At 47.3% G+C, this 25,497-nt stretch overlaps 1 pseudogene across 1 annotated transcript in view; it reads right to left on the bottom strand.

Moving 5' to 3' along the window:
- The window catches only part of LOC143804208 (uncharacterized), a 34,160-nt pseudogene extending 11,059 nt beyond the window's left edge, over positions 1-23,101 (bottom strand). Inside the window, exons 1-7 of the transcript XR_013220995.1 lie at positions 22,905-23,101; positions 19,370-19,513; positions 19,090-19,257; positions 18,883-19,006; positions 18,670-18,767; positions 17,878-17,935; positions 11,448-13,137 (exon numbers count right to left, since the gene is read on the bottom strand). The product of XR_013220995.1 is annotated as an uncharacterized LOC143804208 (transcript). The remainder of the gene's footprint in view (positions 1-11,447; positions 13,138-17,877; positions 17,936-18,669; positions 18,768-18,882; positions 19,007-19,089; positions 19,258-19,369; positions 19,514-22,904) is intronic.
- Between the last annotated feature and the right edge of the window lie 2,396 nt (positions 23,102-25,497).

The following is a 25,497-nucleotide window of genomic DNA, read 5'->3' as shown; positions in this document are numbered from 1 at the left end:
ATGGAATGGTCTGCAGGCGTCACATTGCGTTTGCAGAGCCCCTAATGTACCTAAACAGTAAAAAAAAACCACAAGTGACACCATTTTGGAAAGTAGACCCCCTAAGGAACTCATCTAGATGTGTTGTGAGAGCTTTGAACCCCCAAGTGTTTCACTACAGTTTATAACGCAGAGCCGTGCAAATAATTTTTTTTTTTCCACAAATATTATTTTTTAGCCCCCAGTTTTGTATTCTTCCAAGGGTAACAGGAGAAATTGGACCCTATATATTGTTGTCCACTTTGTCCTGAGTACGCTGATACCTGATATCTGGGGGGGAACCACCGTTTGAGCGCATGGCAGAGCTCGGAAGGGAAGGAGCATCATTTGCAATGCAGACTTAGATGGATTGGTCTGCAGGTGTCACATTGCGTTTGCAGAGCCCCTAATGTACCTAAACAGTAGAAACTCCCCACAAGTGACCCAATATTGGAAACTAGACCCCCCAAGGAACTCATCTAGATGTGTTCTGAGAACTTTGAACCAACAAGTGTTTCACTACAGTTTATAACGCAGAGCTGTAAAAATAAAAAATAAAAAATTTTCCCCCCAAAATTATTTTTTAGCCCCCAGTTTTGTATTTTCCCAATGGTAACAGGAGAAATTGGACCCCAAAAGTTGTCCAATTTGTCTTGAGTACGCTGATACCCAATATGTGGGGGGGAACCACCGTTTGGGCGCATGGGAGGGCTCGGAAGGGAAGGAGCGCCATTTGGAATGCAGACTTAGATGGAATGGTCTGCAGGCGTCACATTGCGTTTGCAGAGCCCCTAATGTACCTAAACAGTAGAAACCCCCCACAAGTGACACCATTTTGGAAAGTAGACCCCCTAAGGAACTCATCTAGATGTGTTGTGAGAGCTTTGAACCCCCAAGTGTTTCACTACAGTTTATAACGCAGAGCCATGCAAATAAAAAATATTTTTTTTTTCCACAAAAATTATTTTTTAGCCCCTAGTTTTGTATTTTCCAAAGGGTAACAGGAGAAATTGGACCCCAAATGTTGTTCTCCAATGTGTTCCGAGTACGCTGATACCCCATATGTTGGGGTAAACCCCTGGTTGGGCGCACGGGAGAGCTTGGAAGGGAAGGAGCACTGTTTTACTTTTTCAACGCAGAATTGGCTGGAATTGAAATCGGACGCCATGTCGCGTTTGGAGAGCCCCTGATGTGCCTAAACAGTGGAAACCCCCCAATTATAACTGAAACACTCATCCAAACACACCCCTAACCCTAATCCCAACGGTAACCCTAACCAAACCTCTAACCCAGACACACCCCTAACCCTAATCCCAACCCTATTCCCAACCGTAAATGTAATCCAAACCCTAACCCTAACTTTAGCCCCAACCCTAAATGTAGCCTTAACCCTAGCCCCAACCCTAACCCTAACCATAGCCCTAACCCTAGCCCTAACGGGAAAATGGAAATAAATACATTTTTTAAATTTTTTAAATTTTTCCCTAACTAAGCGGGTGATGAAGGGGGGTTTGATTTACTTTTATAGATGGTTTTTTAACGGATTTTTATGATTGGCAGCCGTCATACACTGAAAGACGCTTTTTATTGCAAAAAATATTTTTTGCGTTACCACATTTTGAGAGCTATAATTTTTCCATATTTGAGTCCACAGAGTCATGTGAGGTCTTGTTTTTTACGGGACGAGTTGACGTTTTTATTGGTAACATGTTCGGACACGTGACCATTTTTGATCGCTCTTTATTCCGATTTTTGTGAGGCAGAATGACCAAAAACCAGCTATTCATTAATTTCTTTTGGGGGAGGCGTTTATACCGTTCCGCGTTTGGTAAAATTGATAAAGCAGTTTTATTCTTCGGGTCAGTACGATTACAGCGATATCTCATTTATATCTTTTTTATGTTTTGGCGCTTTTATACGATAAAAGCTATTTTATAGAAAAAATAATTATTTTGGCATCGCTTTATTCTGAGGACTATAACTTTTTTATTTTTTCGCTGATGATGGTGTATCGCTGCTCGTTTTTTGCGGGACAAGATGACGTTTTCAGCGGTACCATGGTTATTTATATCCGTCTTTTTGACCGCGTGTTATTCCATTTTTTGTTTGGCGGTATGAGAATTTTTTTTTTTTACGGTGGTCACTGAAGGGGTTAACTAGTGATATAGTTGTATAGGTGGGGTCGTTACGGACGCGGCGATACTAAATATGTGTACTTTTATTGATTTTTTTTTATTTAGATAAAGAAATGTATTTATGGGAATAATTTTATTTTATTTATTTAGGAATTTTTATTTTTTTATACATGTGGACATTTTTTTTTTACTTTTTTACTTTGTCCCAGGGGGGGACATCACAGATCGGTGATCTGACAGTTTGCATAGCACTCTGTCAGATCACCGATCTGACTTAGAGCAAAGTAGGCTTTCCAGCGCCTGCACTGAGCAGGCACTCGGTAAGCCACCTCCCTCCCTGCAGGACCCGGATGCCGCGGCCATCTTGGATCCGGGACCTGCAGCGAGGAAGGAGGTAGGAGACCCTCACAGCAACGCGATCACACCGCGTTGCTGCGGGGGTCTCAGGGAAGCCCGCAGGGAGCCCCCTCCCTGCGCGATGCTTCCCTGTACCGCCGGCACACCGCGATCATGATTGATCGCGGTGTGCCGGGGGTTAATGTGCCAGGGGCGGTCCGTGACCGCTCCTGGCACATAGTGCCGGATGTCAGCTGCGATAGGCAGCTGACACCCGGCTGCGATCGGCCGCACTTCCCCCGTGAGCGCGGCCAATCGTGCTGGACGTACTATTCCGTCCTTGGGAAGTAAGGCCCACCCCACATGGACGGAATAGTACGTCCAATGGCAGAAAGGGGTTAAAATATCATGGCCGGGAGAGTGAACAAGGAGCTCATGTGAGCAGTGTGAGGACGACGGCCGTTTCACGCTTTCTCTGCGCTTCCACGGGTCTGTATTTTTAAGTTTTTGGTCAATATGGCCATGTGAGGGCTTGTTTTTTGCGGGACAAGTTGTAATTTTGAACAACCCTATTGGTTTTAACTTATCATGTACTGAAAAATGGGAAACAAATTCCAAGTGCGGTGAAATTGCAAAAAAGTGCAATTCCACACTTGATTTTTTTACCATGTTCACTAAATGCGAACACTGAGCTGCCATTATGATTCTCTAGGTCACTATGAGTTCTTAGATACCAAACATGTCTATGTTATTTTTTATTTAAGTGGTGAAAAAAAATCCAAACTTTGGTTAAAAAAAAAAAAAAAAAAAAAAAAAAGGCGCTATTTTCCGAGACCCATAGTGTCTCAATTTTTCGTGATTTCGGGTTGGGTGAGGGCTTATTTTTTGTGCACCATGGTGACGTTTTTATTGATACCATTTTGGTGTAGATACGATCTTTTGATCGCCCATTATTACATTTTATTGCACTGTAGCGGTGACCAAAAAACAGTAATTCTGGCGTTTTTAATTTTTTCTCGTTTTGCCATTTACCGATTGGGTTAATTATTTTTTTATATTGATAGATCGGGCGATTCTGAAAGCGGCGATACCAAATATGTGTATGTTTGATTTTTTTTAATTGTTTTATTTTGAAGGTGACGAAAGGGAGGTGAGTAGTGATGAGCGAGTATACTCCTTGCTCTGGTTTTCCCGAGCATGCTCGGGTGTTCTCTGAGTATTCAGGCGTGCTCAGAGATTTCGTTTTTGTCGACACAGCTGCATGATTTGTGGCTGCTAGACAGCTTGAATACATGTGGGGGTTGCCTCTTTGTTAGGGAATCCCTACATGTATTCAGACTGTCTAGCAGCTGCAAATTATGCAGCTGTGTCGACAAAATCTAAATCTCCGAGCACGCCTAAATACTCGGAGGACACCTGAGCATACTCGGGAAAGCCCGAACAACGAGTATACTCGCTCATCACTAGGGGTGAGTTGAACTTTTTTTTTATATATATATTTTTAAAAACTTTTTTTTTAACTTTTGGCATGCTTCAATAGTTTCCATAGTTTTGTAGTTTTCCGATCGGCTCTGCTACATACAGGCGATGATCAGATCACTGATGGGCAGGGTTTCCGGCGCACATTGACAGCGGCGGTTAACAGCCGTGGGTGGATCCATGACGTGTAAGCCGGCCGTCACCATAGGGAGGCCTGCCAAGCTTTGCACAGTGTGCAGATGCAGACGCCGGGTCCCTACGCGTCATCAGCCATGTGAGACACGATCACCATAGAAACACCTAACAAACTCTGCTTACTGCACAGACGCCGGCGTCCTCCCCCAAATGGTGAAGCTGCTTATAATTCATGCGTCTTATTGCTTACCGGGGGCGGCGGCTGCAGTGAAGTGGGGTCCCAGGGTCGCTGCTGGAGGAGGCAAGAGTGGAGCGTTGCTGCAGGCCACAGGCTGGGATGGGGGGGTGTGCAGGTGTCCTGTGCTGCAGGGGTCTCCTGTGCTGCGGGGGCTCCTGTGCTGCGGGGGTGTCTCCGGTGATGCTTGCGTCTCTGATGCTGCGGGGGGCTCTGCCAACATTTTGTGAAAGGCCAGAGACTGCGGCAGTTCATCCATGCTTTCCTGTGCGGTGGACTTTGGGAAAATTGCCGCCGGGAGGCAGCGCATGCGCAAATGGAGATTTCGGCACCAAGATCTCGGGAGATGAGATTTCAGCACTGAAATTTCATCTCCGAGATCTCGGTGCCAAGATCTCCATCTGCTTGTGCGCCGCCCCGCCCGGCTGCCATTTTGCAGGAGTCCACCGCACAGGAAACCATGGGACTGCCGGGGTGGGCCCCGGCAGCACCGGACACCGCCGCAGCAGCATCGGGCAGCGCACCCGCAGCACCGGAGACACCAGCAGAGCACTGGGCAGGAGTGCCGGACACCCCTGCAGCACCGCCTGGCACCGGAGACACCCGCTGAGCACTGGGTAGCAGCGTCGGACACCCACAGCACCGCCGGACACCCCTTCATCCCAGCCTGTGGCCTGCAACAACGGTACCGGTAAGGTACATTCGCATTATAAGAAGCACCCCCGTTTTCCCCAAAAACTTTTGGGAAAAAAGTGCGTCTTATAATCCGAAAAATACGGTAAAGGTACCACAAATACATGCTACACCATTGTATATACTTTTACGTCTTATTTGTGTTTCATTCGTGAGATCTATCACGCCCCTGAGTAAGCAGGACGAAACGAACGTTGGGGTGGAGGGACACTGGAACCACTCTCACAATCCGTAACCTAGGCAAGTTGTTTTTGTTCAGACACCAGTATGTATGACTGGTCTATCACAGAGTAGGCTTTTTAGATCATACTGCATTGAACTACTGTACCCAATTTATTATATATTTTACGAGTCGGTCCATTTTATACTCCATGACACCGACTCCACAGCCCTGTTCACTATTTTTTATATGCATTTTTTTTTTTATAATTAATAAACTTCAATATTTTAAGGATTATATTTTCTCCTACGCCTCATTGGGGGACACAGGACCATGGGTGTTATGCTGCTGCCACTAGGAGGACACTAAGTAAACAGAAAGATTAACTCCTCCTCTGCAGTATACACCCCTTCACTGGATACAATTTCAACCAGTTCTTGCTTAGTGTCTGTAGGAGGCACTTGGGTCTGTTTTCAGGCCCCAACTTTCTTATTTTAATTTTTATTTTAAAGCTTTTAGTTTTCTGTAAATTTTTAATTTTTTACTTAACGGAGTGAAGGTGGCGACGGGTTCCTTTTTTAATAGGGTCCGCTCTCCCCCGAACCATCAACAGGCGAGCACGGCGAGTATACCTCCCCGTCCCTCTCCTGCGACGTATGGGGCACGCCTAATCTACGCTAGGGCGACGGTTCCTATACGGTCCCGCTCTCCCCCCTGTAAGATGGCGAGCACATGGAGTATACCTCTTATGTGCATCTCCCGGGCTCCACCGCACTCAAGCCCTCATCTTGGCGTCTCGTAGTCCCCACAGTAGCCGTAAGCCCCCTGTGGCAGGCGCAGAAGAACCCTGCAAAATCTCCATGCGGCAGGCACAGCTGTAAGTCCCCTGAGAAGGCAAGCATGCTTCAGGAGGCTCTCCGTCCCCCGACACAGGGAGGATCGATTGAGCTGGAGGTGGTCCCTCCCTCGGTGAGTACTATCTTCCTCACGCTGCCGGCGTGGGAAGAAGCGGTCCGGGTCCCTGGGGAGAGGTACCGCTGGCTAGATGCCAGCGACGATCGTTAGGCGCGGCGTCGCGGCCGCCAGAGCGCTTCGCCGGCCGGCTCCACTAATTTAGTCCCCGGCTTCTCCAGCCGGACTAGGCCGCAGTTCAAAAACCCCGCCCACGCCGGAGCCCCGCCCACTGTTCAGGCGCTTCTCGTTTTGAATGAGAAGAGCCCTGCAAATCTCGGGCGCCATCTTGGGACTCCACTGCTGCCGGGAAATACAGCCGAAAACGCTACCTCCCTCTCTTCCTCCCTGGAGACACCAGTTCAGGACCGTGGGTAAGCTGCTCCGCTACATAGGGAAAAACTTAACCCCTTCCCTGCTCACATAACTGCTACTGCGGTTTATCGGAGATAGACATTCACTATGTCTCAATCTATGGACGCAAAAAAAAAAAAAAAAAAAAAAAAGGGGACAAAAAGCACACTGTATTTTTTACCATTTGTGCCACTTGCAAGTCTGCTTTGCCAAGTGCCCACAGTGCCCCCTTGTGCCAGAACTGTGACCTGGCCAGTGCGCAGCCGCCTTCTGCCGCCACTTCCTATGTCGTCTCCTGAGTGGGCCGCGCACGTTCAGTGGAATCCTTGGTCAAGGCATTGGACTCTTTCCGTGGGTCCTCCTTAAACCAGAATTCACCTCCGTCGGCTGCGACGGAATCTGGTAATGGCGTGGGGCTGTCCGACCACAGGGGGTGCACCGTTGTATGGGACTCCCGGGGTTCCAGGAAAAGGACCCTTTCCCCATCTCCCGTACACGCTCGAGCTTCAGCTTCTGCAAGCTCATCTTCTCGCTCCCCCTCCCCTGAGGGTCGCAGCGTACAGGGCTCAATATATGAGTCGGAGGAATCTTTAACCCAAGACTCCTCTATTGGTCAGGCATTAATGGTGGACGATGAATCTGCTTCCTCTCAGGAAAACGCGTCCAAAGGATATTATCCAAAACACAGGGAGCACCCAGAAAAGCGCTTTACGGCTCAAAAAGCCACGGAAGCTAAATATCCTTTCTCAAGGGATCTGGTGAAGGGCTTACTTCTTTCTCCTTCTGGATCCTGCCGTGTCGCGGCTTGCATCCAAAACAATCTTCTCTCTGTCAGACGATTCATCAGTCAAAAACCCTTCTGACCGCCAGATTGATTATTTGGCTCGCTCAGTCTTTGAAGTCTCAGGAGCAGCCGTCCTTGCATCCTTTGCAGCTTCCTGGGTAGCTAAGGCAATGGTGGCCTGGGCTGAGGTGTTGACCTTTACCGTCCACGGCAGTAATCTTCCCCCAGAGACGGCCAGACTAGCTAACCAGTTAGCTCAGGCCGGAGATTTTGTTGTTAGCGCCTCCATAGATGCAGCTAATTGCGCAGCGCAAGCGGCTGCTAACGCAATTTCCATCGGGGGGGCCCTATGGCTCCGCGATTGGTGAGCAGACACTGCTTCCAAAAAGTCGCTGACCTCTCTTCCTTACCAAGCGGGTCGTTTATTTGGGGGAAAACCTAGACCAAATCATTTCTGACGCTACGGAGAAAAAAAAAAAAAAAAAAAAGTGAATTTCTTCCCCAGCAAAAACCGGCCCGGCCCTTTCGGAATCAGCAGCAGTTTCGATTCCGGTCATTTCGTAACAACTCCAGTTTGTCGTCCTCTTCCCCTGGTTCGGGACGTCGGGACAACAGAACTTCCCAGGTCTCATACAGACCAAACCGTTCCTGGAAACCCGGACCCAGGCCGTCTGCCCCTGAGCCGTCCGCATCCCTTAAACCTTCTCAATGACTCGTTGGCGTGTCCGGCGGACACCGACAAAGTAGGCTGACGCCTTCTTTTGTTCCGTCAACAGTGGCTCTCGGTCGTTCACGACGAGTGGGTCAGAGAGCTCGTGTCTTCCAGATACAAAATCGAGTTTTTCTTCACGCCATACAGGCGCTTCAAAAGGACTGTGTCATCACTCCAGTCCCTCGAGACCAAAGGTTCACGGGGTTTTACTCCAACCTTTTTGTGGTCCTAAAGAAGGACGGGACTCTACGGCCCATACTGGATCTCAAACTGCTAAAACAAATTCGTACGGGTCCGACACTTCAGGATGGACTCCCTCCGTTCCGTTGTCGCGTCCCTGGAAAAAGGAGAGTTCCTTGCATCCATAGACATCAAAGATGCTTATCTACACATCCCAATTTTTCCCTCTCATCAGCAGTTCCTGCTCTTCGCAGCCCAAGAAGAACACTTCCAGTTTGTGGCCTTGCCCTTCGGACTTGCCACCGCCCCCAGAGTCTTCACAAAGGTCATGGCGGCTGTCATGGCCATTGTTCACGCTCGGGGAGTGGTAGTTCTGCCATATCTGGACGACCTATTAATCAAAGGTCCGTCCCAGTCTGCCTGCGAGGAGTCGGTGAGCATCACCGTGGATTCTCTTTCTCGCCTGGGTTGTAAGATCAACTTCGAGAAATCATCTCCAGTGCCGGCCCAGCAAATCTGCTTCCTGGGCATGGTTTTGAACTCTTCCCGCGGGCTGGTCATTCTCCCTCCAGAGAAGGTTCTATCCTTACAACAGGGAGCGCGCAGGCTCTTCCGCCCAGTCCCTCACTCCATTCGCTTTGCGATGCGCATCCTCTGGAAAATGGTTGCGGCGATGGAAGCCATTCTGTTTGCGCCTTGCCATCCCCGTCCCTTGCAACAGGCGCTCCTTTTAGCCTGGGACAGAAGCCCGGTTTCTCTCGACCGTCGCTTTCATCTACCCCCACAGGTCAGGCAGACCCTCAGGTGGTGGACACTACAGTCTTCCTTGAACCAAGGGAAATCCTTTCTTCCTGTGCGCTGGTTAGTGGTGACTACCGATGCCAGCCTTTTTGGCTGGGGTGCAGTTTTTATTCACCACACGGCACAGGGTCGTTGGTCCACGAGATAGTCACGTCTCCCAATCAATATCCTGGAAATTTGAGCGATCATTCTCGCTTTACACAACTTTCACCACCTTCTCGCAGGTCATCCCATCAGAATTCAATCTGACAACGCCACAGCCGTGGCGTACATCAACCCACAAGGGGGAACCCGCAGCAGAGCAGCCATGCGCGAAGTCTCCCACATCCTGCGCTTGGCAGAGACCAATCACTTGCTCATATCGGCGATCCACATACCGGGCGTGGAGAATTGGGAAGCTGACTTCCTCAGTCGCCAAAGTCTTGCTTCGGGCGAGTGGTCCCTCCATCCGGAAGTCTTCCAGCAGATTTGCCTTCGCTGGCTGACGCCGGATGTGGATCTCATGACCTTGAGGTTCAACAACCAGGTTCCCCAGTTCATTGCCCGTTCCCACGATCCTCGCGCCATCGGGGCAGATGCCCTGGTTCTGTCGTGGCATCCGTTCCAGCTGCCATACATTTTTCCGCCCCTTCCTCTGCTTCCGAGAGTCATCAAAAAGATCAGAGCAGAGGGGAGACCGGTGATTCTCGTCGCGCCCGACTGGCCGCGCCGAGCATGGTACGCGGAACTCGTCCAAATGGTCGCCAACACCCCCTGGCGCCTTCCAGATCGCACGGACCTTCTCTTCCAGGGCCCGATTTGCCACCAGAACTCTGGGGCCCTGTCTTTGACGGCGTGGCCTTTGAATCCTGGATTTTAGCCCAAGCCGGATTCTCTCCGGGGGTTTCTTCTACCATGATTCGCGCTAGGAATCCTGTATCCATGCGCATTTATCATCGCACCTGGCGTATCTTCTTTTCATAGTGCAATACCCATGGACGTTTGCCCTTAGTTTTTTCCATTCCGTCCTTTCTGGAGTTTCTCCAATCAAGTTTAGAGTCAGGCCTTGCCCTAAGCTCGCTCAAGGGACAAATGTCCGCTTTGTCTGTTCTATTCCAACGAAGGATCGCTTCCAGACTGCCGGTTAAGACATTCATCCAAGGAGTCTCCCGGGTGGTCCCTCCTTATAGAATGCCTTTGGCGTCATGGGATCTTAACTTGGTTCTCGGAGTTCTTCAGGAGGCCTCTTTCGAACCATTGCAGGAGATCTCTCTCACCCTCCTCTCATCGAAGGTGGTCTTTCTAGTGGCAATTACGTCAATTAGGAGAGTTTCTGAGTTGGCGGCTCTCTCTTGCCGACCCCCCCCCCCCCTTTTCTGAATTTTCACCCAGACAAGGTGGTTTTGAGAACCTCTCCCGAGGACATTGTCTTGCCGTCTTTCTGTCCTGCACCTACTCATTGTATCGAGAAAGCTCTCCATACTCTGGATCTGGTTAGAGCTCTTCGGAGGTGCATATCTCGCACGGCTCCCTTCCGTAAGTCGGATGTCCTCTTCGTGCTTCCGGAGGGACATAGGAAGGGTCTACCTGCCTCAAAGGCCACTCTAGCCAAGTAGATTTGTTCCGCTATTCAGGAATCCTATCGTGTCAGGAACACTCCTGTCTCAGCTGGGATTAAGGCGAATTCCACCTGGTCGGTCGGTGCTTCTTGGGCCATTCGGCACCAGGTGTCCGCACATCAGCTTGTAAAGCTACGACTTGGTCCAGTCTGCATACTTTCACGAAGCACTACCTCATCCATACTCAGGCTTCGGCAGACGCTGCCCTCGGCAGGCGCATTCTGCACACAACGGTACCTCAGTAAGCTGGTGGTACATGGGGTATTAGCATATTGCTCCCCACCCAGGGACTGCTTTTGTACGTCCCATGGTCCTGTGTCCCCCAATGAGGCGTAGGAGAAAAGGAGATTTTTGTGTACTCACCGTAAAATCTTTTTCTCCGAGCCACTCATTGGGGGACACAGCACCCACCCTGTTAGCCTGTTTTGGCTTGTTGTTACTTCTTTGGTTTTGACATAGTTTGTCTTTGTTCATGCTCCTACTGCTTTACTACCGAACTGGTTGAAATTGTATCCAGTGAAGGGGGGTATACTGCAGAGGAGGAGTTAATCTTTCTGTTTACTTAGTGTCCTCCTAGTGGCAGCAGCATAACACCCATGGTCCTGTGTCCCCCAATGAGTGGCTCGGAGAAAAAGATTTTACGGTGAGTACACAAAAATCTCCTTTTACATTATTTACATTGGGTACATATTTTATTAAGGTACTGTGATATCATAGTTATCAAAGGGCAATCCATAATCCATGTATGTCCTTAGTTAGTTATAACTAACTTATGACATACATTATTGATCTAGCACAACTTGTCAGATTTGGCAAGCCTGAAAACATTAACCCCCTCCTTACACCAACACTTCATTCTGAACTGGCTTCTCCCATATGTGAACTTTTAGATGCTTCACAAGACTTGATTTCTGGCTAAAACATTTGCTACATTGTGAACATGAAAAAGGTTTCTCTCCTGTGTGACTTCTTAGATGTCCCAGAAGATTTGATTTCTTGTTAAAACATTTGCTACATTCTGAACATGAAAATGGCTTCTCCGGTAAGTGAATTCTTTGATGTTCCACAAGAATCGATTTCTGACTAAAACATTTCCCACATTCAAGGCATGAAAATGGCTTCTCCCCGGTGTGAGTTCTCAAATGATGAATAAAACCTGATTTATGGGTGAAACATTTCCCACATTCTGAACATGAGTATGGCTTCTCTCCTGTGTGAATTCTTAGATGTTCCACAAGATTTGATTTCTGGCTAAAACATTTCCCACATTCTGAGCAAGAAAACGGCTTCTCTCCTGTGTGGATTTTTAGGTGTTCACCAAGATTTGATTTCTGACTAAAACTTTTCCCACATTCAAGACAAGAAAATGGCTTCTCTGCGGAGTGACTTCTTTGATGCTTCAAAAGATTTGATTTATGGGTAAAACATTTCCCACATTCTGAACATGAAAATGGCTTTTCCCCTTTGTGATTTCTTAGGTGATCAAGAAGGTTTGATTTTCTCATAAAGCATTTCCCACATTCTGAACATGAAAATGGCGTCTCCCCGGTGTGAATTTTTAAATGTTTCACAAGACTTGATTTCTGCCTAAAACATCTCCCACATTCTGAACATGAAAATGTTTTTTCTTCTTTGTGAAATTGTAGATGCTCTACGAGACTTGATTTCTGAGTGAAACATTTGCCACATTGAGAACATGAAAATGTTATCATCCCTATGTGACTTTGAAGATGTTCCAAAAGAGTTGATTTCTGACTAAAACCCTTCCCACACTCCGGACATGAAAATGGCTTTTCTCCTGTGTGAATTCTTAAATGTTTCACAAGACTTGATTTCTGAGTAAAACATTTCCCACATTCAGGACATAAATAAGGCTTCTCTCCTGTGTGAGTTCTCTGGTGTTTAACAACATCCCATTTTTTGTTAAAACATCTCCCACATTCCGAGCATGAATATGGCTTCTCCCCTGTGTGAATTCTTAGATGGTCCACAAGACTTGATTTCTGAGTAAAACATTTCCCACATTCTGAACATGAAAATGGCTTCTCCCCTGTGTGAATTCTAAGATGTTTTGTTAGTCTCGATTGCTTGCAAAAACATTTCCCACATTGAGGGCATGAAAATGGCTTCTCATCGGTGTGGCTTCTTGGATGTCTCTCAGGAGAACCTTTAGGCATAATGCAATTTACATGCACCAAAGATGAAATTGGCTTCTCTCCTGTGTGAGTTTTTTGATGCGTAACAAAATTGATTTCTTTGGTAAAAGATTTCCCACATTCTGAACATGCAAATAAGCTTTCATTTCTGTGAGTTTTCTCATTTAAAGAAAAATTAGATTTCTTGTTAAAATAATTCCTCCATGTTCGGTCCTGGTTATGTCCAGTTCTTTGTTTGTCAATCAGTGATTGATTTTCGGGACTAGTAGTATCAGTGGATGTGTGGCTGCTGTGAAGGGCTACCGATATACTTAGAGTTTCTTAATTACTTTGTGTGGATTTGTCATCTTCTGCTTCACGATATGGAGATAAAGGGAGATGACCATTGGAGTCTGTTGTACAGTCTTCACCTAAAAAAACCAAAACACATTTACTTACACAAAATAATGGAAATTCTTTGAAAAAATATTCAAAAAAAAAAATAATGTACATTTTAGGCAGGAATTATATAATCTATAGAATAATAAAATTGTGGTGAAAACTGTATAAAATGGGGGAGAGTGAGGGGGGCAAAGAAGATGAAGAGATGACCTGACGCAACACATGAAGTTATGGTATTTGATAGCACTTACTCCAAAGCTGAACAATTTACTACATTTGTTCCTTGTTTAATACAAATCTCTGAAATGGCTTTAACTGAACAACAGCATGACGTCAGGTCTGGTGACTTAAGGAGGAATCTTCGCGCCATGCTTTGTCTGGCAAAAGAAATGTGTTCCTTTACTATCTCCTGTCCTGGGTTATTTTTCTCAACCACGTGGTTCCTAAACTTCTTTTTTTCCTGCCTTATCCTTTTAATGATTTCCCTGGTACTTATTGTTACACTTCTGGCTCTGCTCCTGCCTGATCTTTTGGCCTGTGATATATCGCAATCCTGGAAATGATTTTCAATAATGCGCCTGGCTTATTGCTGATAATCTGTGACATTCCTTGGAATCTTCCTGCTGAAAAGTCTATACAATTTTGGAAAAATTAAAGGTTAAACAAGGGGAACCGGCCTCACTTGGAAGTCTAACCAACGGCAAAAGGAATACAGAGGGAACTACTCTTAGAGAACTAGTTTTCTTCTACGCGACCATAACGGTGTTACCAGACTATTGACTGCAAAGGTGTTGCTATATCTAATCCCTTGCCCAGATAGCTATCCTGCTAGCAAGAAACTGTCCATACTCTCCGGGAACCTCCAGACAACCAGACGCTGTGCAATCTTCTGCAACTGCAGCTTCTATGGATTCCCTCCAACATGATGTCCTGGATTGATATCACTACTTGTATATTATGTGCGGCATAATAATAGGGTTTTTAGAATTACCAAGACTGAAAAATGTTTGCGTTTTTGTAATTAGCATAATGTAACACATCTAAGAGGGAGCTGAATTCTCCATCATTGTCTTCATCATGTTCTGATTTTATACTCACGTATCTAGCAGAGGAGAATTCTAGATTGAAGGGCCTATAAAGGACATCTTACAGTCTAATTCCCTTCCTAAAAACACTGCACAATCATTGATCCTATCCCCACTGCAGCCATTACTAACATCTCAACCGAAATTCGGCCAAGTTCACGTTTATTCGTTTTCCCAAAAATCAGCAGCTAGATAATATCCATTTCAATGTTTTCTCTGTTGTCAGGATAGCTCAAACTCAAGCATGTCCATGAACTCTTCTTCTGCTTCTACCGTTGGTTAGGTTTAAAACAGTTGTCTCCACTTGCACTGAAAGCTCCCATTTCCAACCATCCAGACTTTACCTCCTCCAGACACTACTTATTTCAACCAAGCCCTGAAAATGGATTTAAATGGATTTATATAGACAGAGATGAAGAGGAGATGTAGGGTGGTGCAGCACAGTGAAGAGGATGGTTAGGGTGGTAGACAGAGATGATGAGGAGATGTAGGGTGGTGCAGCACTGTGAAGAGGATGGTTAGGGTGGTAGACATAGAAGAAGAGAAGATGTAGAGCCGTGCAGCACTGTGAAGAGGATGGTTAGGGTGGTAGACAGAGATGATGAGGAGATGTAGGGTGGTGCAGCACTGTGAAGAGGATGGTTAGGGTGGTAGACAGAGATGATGAGGAGATGTAGGGTGGTGCAGCACTGTGAAGAGGATGGTTAGGGTGGTAGACATAGATGAAGAGGAGATGTAGGGTGGTGCAGCACTGTGAAGAGGATGGTTAGGGTGGTAGACAGAGATGATGAGGAGATGTAGGGTGGTGCAGCACTGTGAAGAGGATGGTTAGGGTGGTAGACAGATGAAGAGGTGATGAAGGGTGGTGCAGCAATGTGAAGAGGATGGTTAGGGTGGTAGACAGAGATGATGAGGAGATGTAGGGTGGTGCAGCACTGTGAAGAGGATGGTTAGGGTGGTAGACAGAGATGATGAGGAGATGTAGGGTGGTGCAGCACTGTGAAGAGGATGGTTAGGGTGGTAGACATAGATGAAGAGGAGATGTAGGGTGGTGCAGCACTGTGAAGAGGATGGTTAGGGTGGTAGTCAGAGATGATGAGGAGATGTAGGGTGGTGCAGCACTGTGAAGAGGATGGTTAGGGTGGTAGACAGATGAAGAGGTGATGAAGGGTGGTGCAGCAATGTGAAGAGGATGGTTAGGGTGGTAGACAGAGATGAAGAGGAGATGTAGGGTGGTGCAGCACTGTGAAGAGGATGGTTAGGGTGGTAGACAGAGATGAAGAGGAGATGTAGAGCGGTGCAGCACTGAAGAGGATGGTTAGGGTGGTAGACAGAGATGATGAGGAGATGTAGGGTGGTGCAGCACTGTGAAGAGGATGGTTAGGGTGGTAGACAGAGATGAAGAGGAGATGTAGAGTGGTGCAGCACAGTGAAGAGGATGGTTAGGGTGGTAGACAGAGATGATGAGGAGATGTAGGGTGGTGCAGCACTGTGAAGAGGATGGTTAGGGTGGTAGACAGATGAAGAGGTGATGAAGGGTGGTGCAGCAATGTGAAGAGGATGGTTAGGGTGGTAGACAGAGATGAAGAGGAGATGTAGAGTGGTGCAGCGCTGTGAAGAGGATGGTTAGTGTGGTAGACAGAGGTGAAGAGGAGATGTAGAGCGGTGCAGCACTGTGAAGAGGATGGTTAGGGTGGTAGACAGAGATGATGAGGAGATGTAGGGTGGTGCAGCGCTGTGAAGAGGATGGTTAGGGTGGTAGTCAGAGATGATGAGGAGATGAAGGGTGGTACAGCACTGTGAAGAGGATGGTTAGGGTGGTAGACAGAGATGATGAGGAGATGTAGAGAGGTGCAGCGCTGTGAAGAGGATGGTTAGGGTGGTAGACAGAGGAGAAGAGGAGATGTAGAGCGGTGCAGCACTGTGAAGAGGATGGTTAGGGTGGTAGACAGAGATGAAGAGGAGATGTAGGGTGGTGCAGCACTGTGAAGAGGATGGTTAGGGTGGTAGACAGAGATGAAGAGGAGATGTAGAGCCGTGCAGCACTGTGAAGAGGATGGTTAGGGTGGTAGACAGAGATGATGAGGAGATGTAGGGCGGTGCAGCACTGTGAAGAGGATGGTTAGGGTGGTAGACAGAGATTATGAGGAGATGTAGGGCGGTGCAGCACTGTGAAGAGGATGGTTAGGGTGGTAGACAGAGATGATGAGGAGATGTAGGGCGGTGCAGCACTGTGAAGAGGATGGTTAGGGTGGTAGACAGAGATTATGAGGAGATGTAGGGCGGTGCAGCACTGTGAAGAGGATGGTTAGGGTGGTAGACAGAGGAGAAGAGGAGATGTAGAGCGGTGCAGCACTGTGAAGAGGATGGTTAGGGTGGTAGTCAGAGATGATGAGGAGATGTAGAGAGGTGCAGCGCTGTGAAGAGGATGGTTAGGGTGGTAGACAGAGGAGAAGAGGAGATGTAGAGCGGTGCAGCACTGTGAAGAGGATGGTTAGGGTGGTAGACAGAGATGAAGAGGAGATGTAGGGTGGTGCAGCACTGTGAAGAGGATGGTTAGGGTGGTAGACAGAGATGAAGAGGAGATGTAGAGCGGTGCAGCACTGAAGAGGATGGTTAGGGTGGTAGACAGAGATGAAGAGGTGATGTAGGGTGGTGCAGCACTGTGAAGAGGATGGTTAGGGTGGTAGACAGAGATGAAGAGGAGATGTAGAGCCGTGCAGCACTGTAAAGAGGATGGTTAGGGTGGTAGATAGATGATGGGGAGATGTAGGGCGGTGCAGCACTGTGAAGAGGATGGTTAGGGTGGTAGACAGAGATGAAGAGGAGATGTAGAGCGGTGCAGCACTGAAGAGGATGGTTAGGGTGGTAGACAGATGAAGAGGAGATGTAGAGCAGTGCAGGACTATGAAGAGGATGTTTAGGGTGGTACACAGGGATGAAGAGGAGATATAGAGCGATGCAGCACTGTGAAGATGGTTAGGGTGGTAGACAGAGATGAAGAGGAGATGTTGAGTGGTGCAGCACAGTGAAGAGGATGGTTAGGGTGGTAGACAGAGATGAAGAGGAGATGTAGAGCGGTGCAGCACTGTGAAGAGGATGGTTAGGGTATTAGACAGAGATGAAGAGGAGATGTAGAGCGGTGCAGGACTGTGACGAGGATGGTTAGGGTGGTAGACAGATGAGAAGCAGATGTGGTGCAGTGCAGCACTTGATGGAAGCTGGGTAAGATAGTAGATGGTGTGGAGATGTAAGTTGTCACAGCACTGTGGTGAGGACAGTTAGGGCTGTTAACACACGAGCAGATGAAACGCGATGCCACAGTGTGGAGTGGATAGGTATGATGGTAGATAAGGAGGAGACGTAAGGCAGTGCAGTACTGTGGAGAGGATGAGTAGGAGGATATGTAGGGCAGTGCTGCTTCTCTGTGGAGGCAAATTGTAGGGTGGTAGAGAGAGAGGAGACAGATCTGCTGCAGTGCAGCACTGAGAAGAGAACAGACATGATGGTAGATGAGGAGGAGATATAAAGGACGGGTAGGGTCGTAGGTAGAATGAGAAGTAGGACAATCATTAAAACATACTCATAATACTAATCATGAGAGAATTTTTTCAGAATTTTATAATCACTAATTCCAATAATGAAAACATTTATAACAAAAAATATCCATGGAAAAACTCTTACCAGTGACAGATACTAATATGGGTTTTTCAAGACTCGCTGTTCCACCAAAACTTTCCTCCTGCAAGAATCCAACATTAAAGACATGAGAAAAACAATTAAAAAAATGGTTTATCTTATACCCAGGCATGACTGATCACAGCCGACAATAACACTAAGAAATAACGTCTCCAGTAGTCAGCACGGCAACTCGAGGTTAGCAGAAGATTTATTACATCATTGTAATGCTGGTGGGTGTGGATCCACTTCGCCACAAGTCTGGCTTAACCAGGAGGGGCGTGACCAAGTGTCTACGGGGTCTTCACAAGAGCCGCTGATGGTGAGGATAGGCTGGGCTGCTGGTAGAAACCAGGCACCACTCCAAGGCAGTCCCCGAGACTGCAGCAGCTGACCGGATGGTCAGAGGCTCGGGTACAGGAGGGCAAAGACGAAGACGTGGTCAGACAATCCGAGGTTAGGACCGGCAACACAGGTTCGATACATGTAGCCGAGGTCAGGATCAGAGAGGTCGGACGGGATAGGTAAACAAGCTGGGTCAGTAAAAGGAGACAGAATATGGAGGAATGCAAAAACAAGGTGCTATATATATCACCTGCTAGCAGGTGATAGGCTGGGGAAGCAAATCTCTGCAGGACAAGGTGGATACAAATTCATGTAGGGTTCAGCCGCGTCCCCCTATGGCTCACAACCAGCACTAGGCAGCTCAGAGCGACAGTCAGATACTGGGTGGAGCAGAGCGAAACACACAGTGAGTAGGGCGAAACCCTATAAAGGATTTGTAAAAATCTCATCTACCTGATGATCCCGGGGGACATCTTCCTCCTTCTCTGGCCGATCCTGGGAATATAGAGGACTGGGACTTCTCTCCGGGGGATTTCTCGGACTGGATCCATCTATAGGAAATAACCGCAGTGACTGAATACATTCTCTATATGTGATGAGCTGATGATGGGGAATCTAGACGACTCTCAGACCTGTCCTCTACAACCCAGGAAGGTCTCCTCTTACCCGGAGATGTGATGGACCGGTGATCCTCCATCATGGCGTCCTTGTACAGATCCTTGTGTCCTTCTATATACTCCCACTCCTCCATGGAGAAATAGACGGTGACGTCCTGACACCTTATAGGAACCTGACACACACAATGACCCTCCATTAGCAGACCCCTCCCCCGGCGTTATTGTATAATGTCCCAGCATTCCCGGCAGCGCTCACCTCTCCGCTCAGCAGCTCAGTGATCCTATTGGTCAGTTCTAGGATCTTCTGCTCATGTATCAGTGAATGAGGTGGAGGCTCAGTGATGTCACTCGGGGTCCTGCTCCGCCCTCCTGACACACGGGGGGTCACACCCCCACCAGATGACATCCTCACTACTATGTGATCCTGTGTATGGGGAGACGCCGATCACTACACAGAGGTCAAGAATCCTTCACCTTTCCCATCATTTCCCTGCTTTATTCCTAGATATCAAAGTGATGTGATGTGAAGATCTCACCTCTCCAGTGATCCAGTAGATTATCTCCAGGGTGAGGTCTAATATCCGAGCCGCCATGTGGTCTCTGTCCTGCTCCATCCTCGGGGGGTCACTGATGGAGAGGACCATTGTCCATTAAAGGAAAATATCTTATACATAAGGAACCTGGGGAAACAAGATCTTTGATGAAGTATGTCACGATTCGGGAATTACAGCACAACGCGTATCATACAATGGAGGTCTCAGCTACTGTCTTCTATATACTGGATCATATCAGGGCGTTTACAAAAAGTGAAGCATTTCATGTTATAAATGTGATGTGTTTTGCTGGAGCAGAGAGAGCAGAGACTTTATCCATGACACTCCACGTTCTGTGCTGCCTAATGAGATTTGCTCTCTGCCTCTTGGCTGAAGAGCAAAAGTTGCTGCCCTGTGTGGTCATCATCATGGCTGTGAGAAGTGGTACAGACTGTGACGTGTTTTGTGGCACTGAATGGTCGGCTGATCACAGGGGACGTAGCGGGGAATACTGTTGTGTTTGCTTCCAATTTGCTTATCATAAATTTACGCAGAAAATATATCAATGTTTGACACCATTTAAAGGAGTTGTCCACTACTAGGACAACACCTTCTTAAACCAAATCTTCAGCCCTGACAAAATAATAAAACTTATATCAACCTCCCATGGAGGTGTCGTACCCGCGGTGTCAGCATTCGCTCTCCCCGGGGCTGTGATGTGTTGTTGTGACACGTGACGCCGGTGCCCAATCAGCGCTGGCGTCAATGTCTCCATCTTCAGAGAAACTGAGCAAGAGGAAGCCATGGATCAGCAGTAGCCCAGACTTGCTCTTCGTGTTCAGTTTTTCGGAAGGCGGAGAGAGTGATGCGAGCACTGACTGGGCGCCGGCATCACGTGTCACAACAACACATCACAGCCCCGGGGAGAGCGAATGCTGACACCGCAGAAACGGCGCCGGCACGGGAGGGGAGCATAGGTTTGGACAAACACTTTAATACAGCTATTGTTTAGTACATTTGCCAAACTTATAAAAAAATGAGAAAAGGGGGCGCGATTTACACTTTTGACATGAAGTACGACATACTTATGAATACTGTGGTAGATCGGCTCACTTGGCTACACACGGAGGTAGACAAAGGAACACTGTCTCTTTAAGCCTCTCACTGGTTTATTAGGGGTGCTGCATAAGCCAGTGCAGACTTAGCAAAAATAAACAACATAACATAGAGCACCGTCCACGTTGTTAAGGGGATCCATCCGTTCAGAAAAAAAACATCTTCCTTGTCAGGACACACAGCACTGGAGTTCCCCTCTCCAGGCCTACTGAACTCTGACTGCCTCAGAAGGCTGTCTATTTAAATCCCACCCCACACCGTGGAGATATGGAGAAGAACCTCTCAACTGCTCTATGGTTTTTCTAAATAACCCAGCCCTTTTAAAATGGCTGCTTAACCCCTCTCAAGACTTAGTGTGCTGGAGAAAAACTTCTGGGCTTCAAATCACTGAAGCTAATAGCCTCAGTGAAACATATCTCCCCTCCAATACATTGCCAGAGACTTTGTCACAATACATTTATACATAAAAGTTACAAATTCGAGACAAGTCACGTCCATCGTAAAAAAGCATAAAACTAATATATTAGCCGCCGATAGTTAGTTACATTAATGTCACCACCTCATTTTAACACGCACAAAAAGTTATCACATAAACAGGAGAAAATCCGGCTCAATGGACTTGTGAATAAACGTTTTTCTTTATTCACCCAAAATTCTCAGTAGAGGATAAAACAGAATCAGAGATGTAAGCTACAAGATATGCGACATTGACGTGTCGATGGGAACTGCATGGTTTTCCCTGTTTATGTGATTGCCCAGCGCTCTGACGTCACGTTTCCTGTGTCTTCTACTTCTGGTCTTAGATTTGTTTCATTTACTTATAAAGTCGTACTTTGTGTGAAATTCAGTATTAATATACGACATTTCTCGTTGGTCTTGCTCTTTGTTCTACCATTGGGAAGTGGACAGAGCAACATGTTAACGTCCTTCCCGACGGGCCTATTTTCCTTTTTCTCTTTTTTCCCCCAATAGCCATTGCTTTATTTTTCCATCCATAACCGTAGGAGCCGGTGTGACGCTGGAGGAGTTCTGGTGCTGACTGGCGCTGTTTATTTTACCACATAATGTACAAAAAAATGGGAAAAAATCTAAATGCAGCGAAATGGAGGAAAAAGAACAAACACCATAATTAGACCATTGTTTTCTTGTGGTTTTGTTTTTACGGCGCTCATTGTGTGAGGTCCGTGTGATTCCGGCGATAGCAGACTTGTGTATATATATTTTTAGTTGTTTAGCATTAGTACCGCAGAGGCAGCTCCGTACATTTTTGCTCAGTAGCATTAGACTCGCGTCTGCTTGTCGTGTTCTGGTCTTTTCATTCTACAGTTCTAGCAACAACAAAAAAAATGTCGCCATTTTCTGAGACCAAGAACTTTTTTCTTCCCTGTGAAGGGTTTGATTATTGTCCTGTCATCTGATGGTTTCATTGCGGCCAGTTCAGACCTTGTTATTTTAGCTTTTTCTTTACCTTGTGGGTTTATTTATTGTACATTTTGATTGATCGGAATGTTATAAACGTGCTGACGCCAATTGCTTCACACGATTATTAGTATTTTGTTTTCGTCCTGTGTTCTGCAGTTCTCCAGTATGTAGGAATAATCTGAAGCTGCTGCGGCTCCGGTGACTTCAGGCGCTTCCTCCCGTCAGCGGCCGTAGGCCGAGCGCTGCCTCTCCGCCCTGTCTTGTCATTATTTTATGGACGGTGCTCATCAGCTGTCCATTGCCTATAGTGGCTGACGCCAGAGAATAGTGCCGGCCACCTCTTTAGTTGGTAACAATAACCATCTCCTACAAAGCGCAGGAACAGGGCGCAGGCCGGGCTTCACGGTAGTAAAAGGATCCTGTTGAACGGGGGTCTTCATGGCTGTCATGTTAAAGGGGTATTCCCATCTCCAAGATCCTATCCCAATATGTACCAGGTGTAAAAATAATATTAGTAAATACCTCCAGTTAGAAATGTAGCACAGTTCTTCTGATTAGCTATGTCACTTACCCCAGATGCACGGCTTAGGTATCCATGGTTACAAACTCTCATATAGTAACCATTAGTTAGCTAGTGGCTGTAACCATGGATCCCTAAGCGTCTACATGTAGTAAGTGACATAGTTAATCAGAAGAACTATACTACACTTCTACCTGGAGGTATTTGCTAATATTATTATTATGGGACATGGTACATATTGAGCTAGGGTCTGCGAGATGGGAACAACCCTTTAACCCACTGGCCTCCTGCTGTGTATCATGAGTTATGATTATGAAGCGGGTTAGTAAAGTCACAATTTCCACAAAATTCCGCATTAACGCGCGATATCTGACGCGTCTCACAATGCTTAACGAGCTGCGTCATCTGATAAAACTAGGAGCGGCGAAGAAGAAGGAAACGAAAGATGTGGGAGACATTCAGACATAACTGATGACTGACCGGCTCCTCCAGGATAGAAGGCTCCCGGTCCTGTGATGTCACCAGAAGGGCGGAGCCTCCCAGGAGGTGGAGTGATGTCACCAGAAGGGGCGGAGCCTCCCAAGCTCACAGCGCTCTGCCGCCCCAGGAGAAAGAGTGAAAGATGAGGTCAGAGGACGTAGAAATGATCTGCACGTTGTATCCGAGCAACTGCAGGACCTGTGGTGATGTCATGGTCATGTGATCAGTCACGTGGGTAGAGGAGTACCGCAGGAAGCTGTTCAGCCGTGCTGCACTTCCTGTCATGTGACCATGTGTTGTCCACTAACATGTCTGTACCTGATCACATGACTGTGACATCACCGCAGGTCCTGTATCACTGCCACACATCATGCCCAGACTCTGACACAGTCTGTGTCTCTTATTATTATTTCTATAGCACCATTAATCCCATGGTGCTGTACAGGAGAAGGGTTACATACAGGGTTATAGATATCATTAACAGTGACAGACCGGTACAGAGGGGAGAGGACCCTGTCCTTGCGGACTTACATTCTTACACTACTCATATAGGACGGCGCCGTCACATTCCAGTGTCAGACATCACAGTAACAGGCAGCAGCAATGGCCGCTCACAGGAGCTCACTGTCCAACAGGACAGAAAAGGTAGAAACTGACCATAGTGTATGGAGCGGCCATGGTGCCCAGGAAGAGGACCGGTGTAACCCTGCAAGAGCCAGCCAGCACCTACAGACAGCTGAGGTGTTATCTGAGCATGCTCCGCTGCTGAGTGACTCCGTCGTGATGAAATAATATGTCCGAGTCCCCGTGGCTGCATGATTCACAGCTGCCGGACAGAAGCAACATATGCAGAGATCCCGTAACATCAGGAAATCCCCGCACGTGTTGCAGCTGTCGAACAGTCGGGAGTCAAACAGTCTGAAGTCACTGGCTTAGCACGCGAGCATGCTCAGATAACACTTTATCACACTCACTCATCACTGGTCCGTGTGGCGCTGTGTCTGGATTACATCCGCAGCTCAGCCTGGACCTGAACACCCTCCGGGGAACATCCTGGAGATTAGTTGTTCTCAGGGTCTGCAGCCAACATTGGACGACAACTATAACTAATTCATTTTTTTCTCTATCGGATCCCATGACCACGCTCAGTAAATGCCGGCCATTACTAACGTCTTTGGGGGTTGGTGCTGCCTCTGGCCTTACAGCACGCCTCCCTGTGAGCCAGAGTAGCTACACTGGCCGGTCATTCTGGAGCAATGGAAACCGGTCACACAAATGGACTCCGGCTACAGGGAACGTATCAATCCTGGTCACGCTCGCTGACCGTTGTTTGATGCCATTTTCCCTGCATTTCTACCTGGTAGACAATGACATTATGTTGGACGCCTTTTCCTGTGCTCCTCAATGATCAGAACTTATTGCCAGCAGACCTGCAGGCAGACTCGGACTGGCCCACGGGAGGAGAATCCCCGGGTAGGCTCAAGAGCTGATGAGCAGCGATATTTCACTTTGATCAGGAATTGGCCGCGCTTTGGAAGCAGCTCATGGCCGCTGCCGTCTATTGAACGCCGGTGACTCCTATGTGATCACTGAACCGTGCGGATTCACCGCGTCCAACACATTGTATGGGAGTCTGCAAGATAAATAGACGTGCTGCAGTCTGGAGAGACGCGCCGCATGTCCGTCTACACCGGCATCTGTGCACGCATAGTGGAGACAGCATTGCTTGTTATTCCTTCCACTGTGCTGTAACATCTGGACGCTGCACAAGTACGGAGCGTCCTACCTGCAGTGTTTGCTGACTGTGTGCACCTACCCTAAATGTACAATTGGGCGGGGCGTGAAATATTTTCTGCCTGCTTGGATGTCCCAAGCACATTAGGCCCAATACATGATTGCATTTACACCCGTTTTTTGTTGAGTTTTTAGCTTTCGGGGCTCTATTTTGGTCTACGACATCTTCATCTTTGCATCTGCGATGTTTTTGTATAAATCAAGTTTATTGAAGCATATGAACAATATAGAAATGTAACAAAGCTGAAACACAATTGGTCAAAGCAATAAGGTACAACCCATAATACAAACACAGAGATGAAGTCCCAGCAGTGTCCGAATGTTATTGGCCAATGCCAATGTTATCACAATCTTTATGATAATAATAACTTTTATTATTATAGCACATGAACAATAACAAGGAAAACTAAACGTGACTTAATATATTAAGTCATTTGTTTTAAAAGAAAACGACACAAAGAAGAAAGGGCAGCTAGTGAAGGGGAAAGTTAAAGGAAAGAGGAAAGAAGGGGGGGAAAGGGGAATGCGGGTAAAAATAAAAGGTTGTGATGAGTATGGGGAATGCGGGCCCTCCCCCGGGAGAATCCCAGTCCCCATGAAGCAATGAGGAAGCCAATATAGAGCTGATATTGATTCAAGCCATGGTGGCAAGTTAAGATAAAGAGATAGCATCCACATTGTGGACGTGTCCAGGGTGGTGTCGCATGTAAATTAGAATCCAGATAACCACATGTCCAACTCCGGGGTCTCCCTGAATACAATCCACGGCGCCCAAACATTATAACATTTTTCGGGATCC

This window comes from Ranitomeya variabilis, chromosome 2 (assembly GCF_051348905.1).
Source record: "Ranitomeya variabilis isolate aRanVar5 chromosome 2, aRanVar5.hap1, whole genome shotgun sequence".
Taxonomy (NCBI): Eukaryota; Metazoa; Chordata; class Amphibia; order Anura; family Dendrobatidae; genus Ranitomeya; species Ranitomeya variabilis.
Note: the sequence above shows the minus strand (reverse complement) of the source record. Positions and strands in the feature narration are given on the sequence as shown.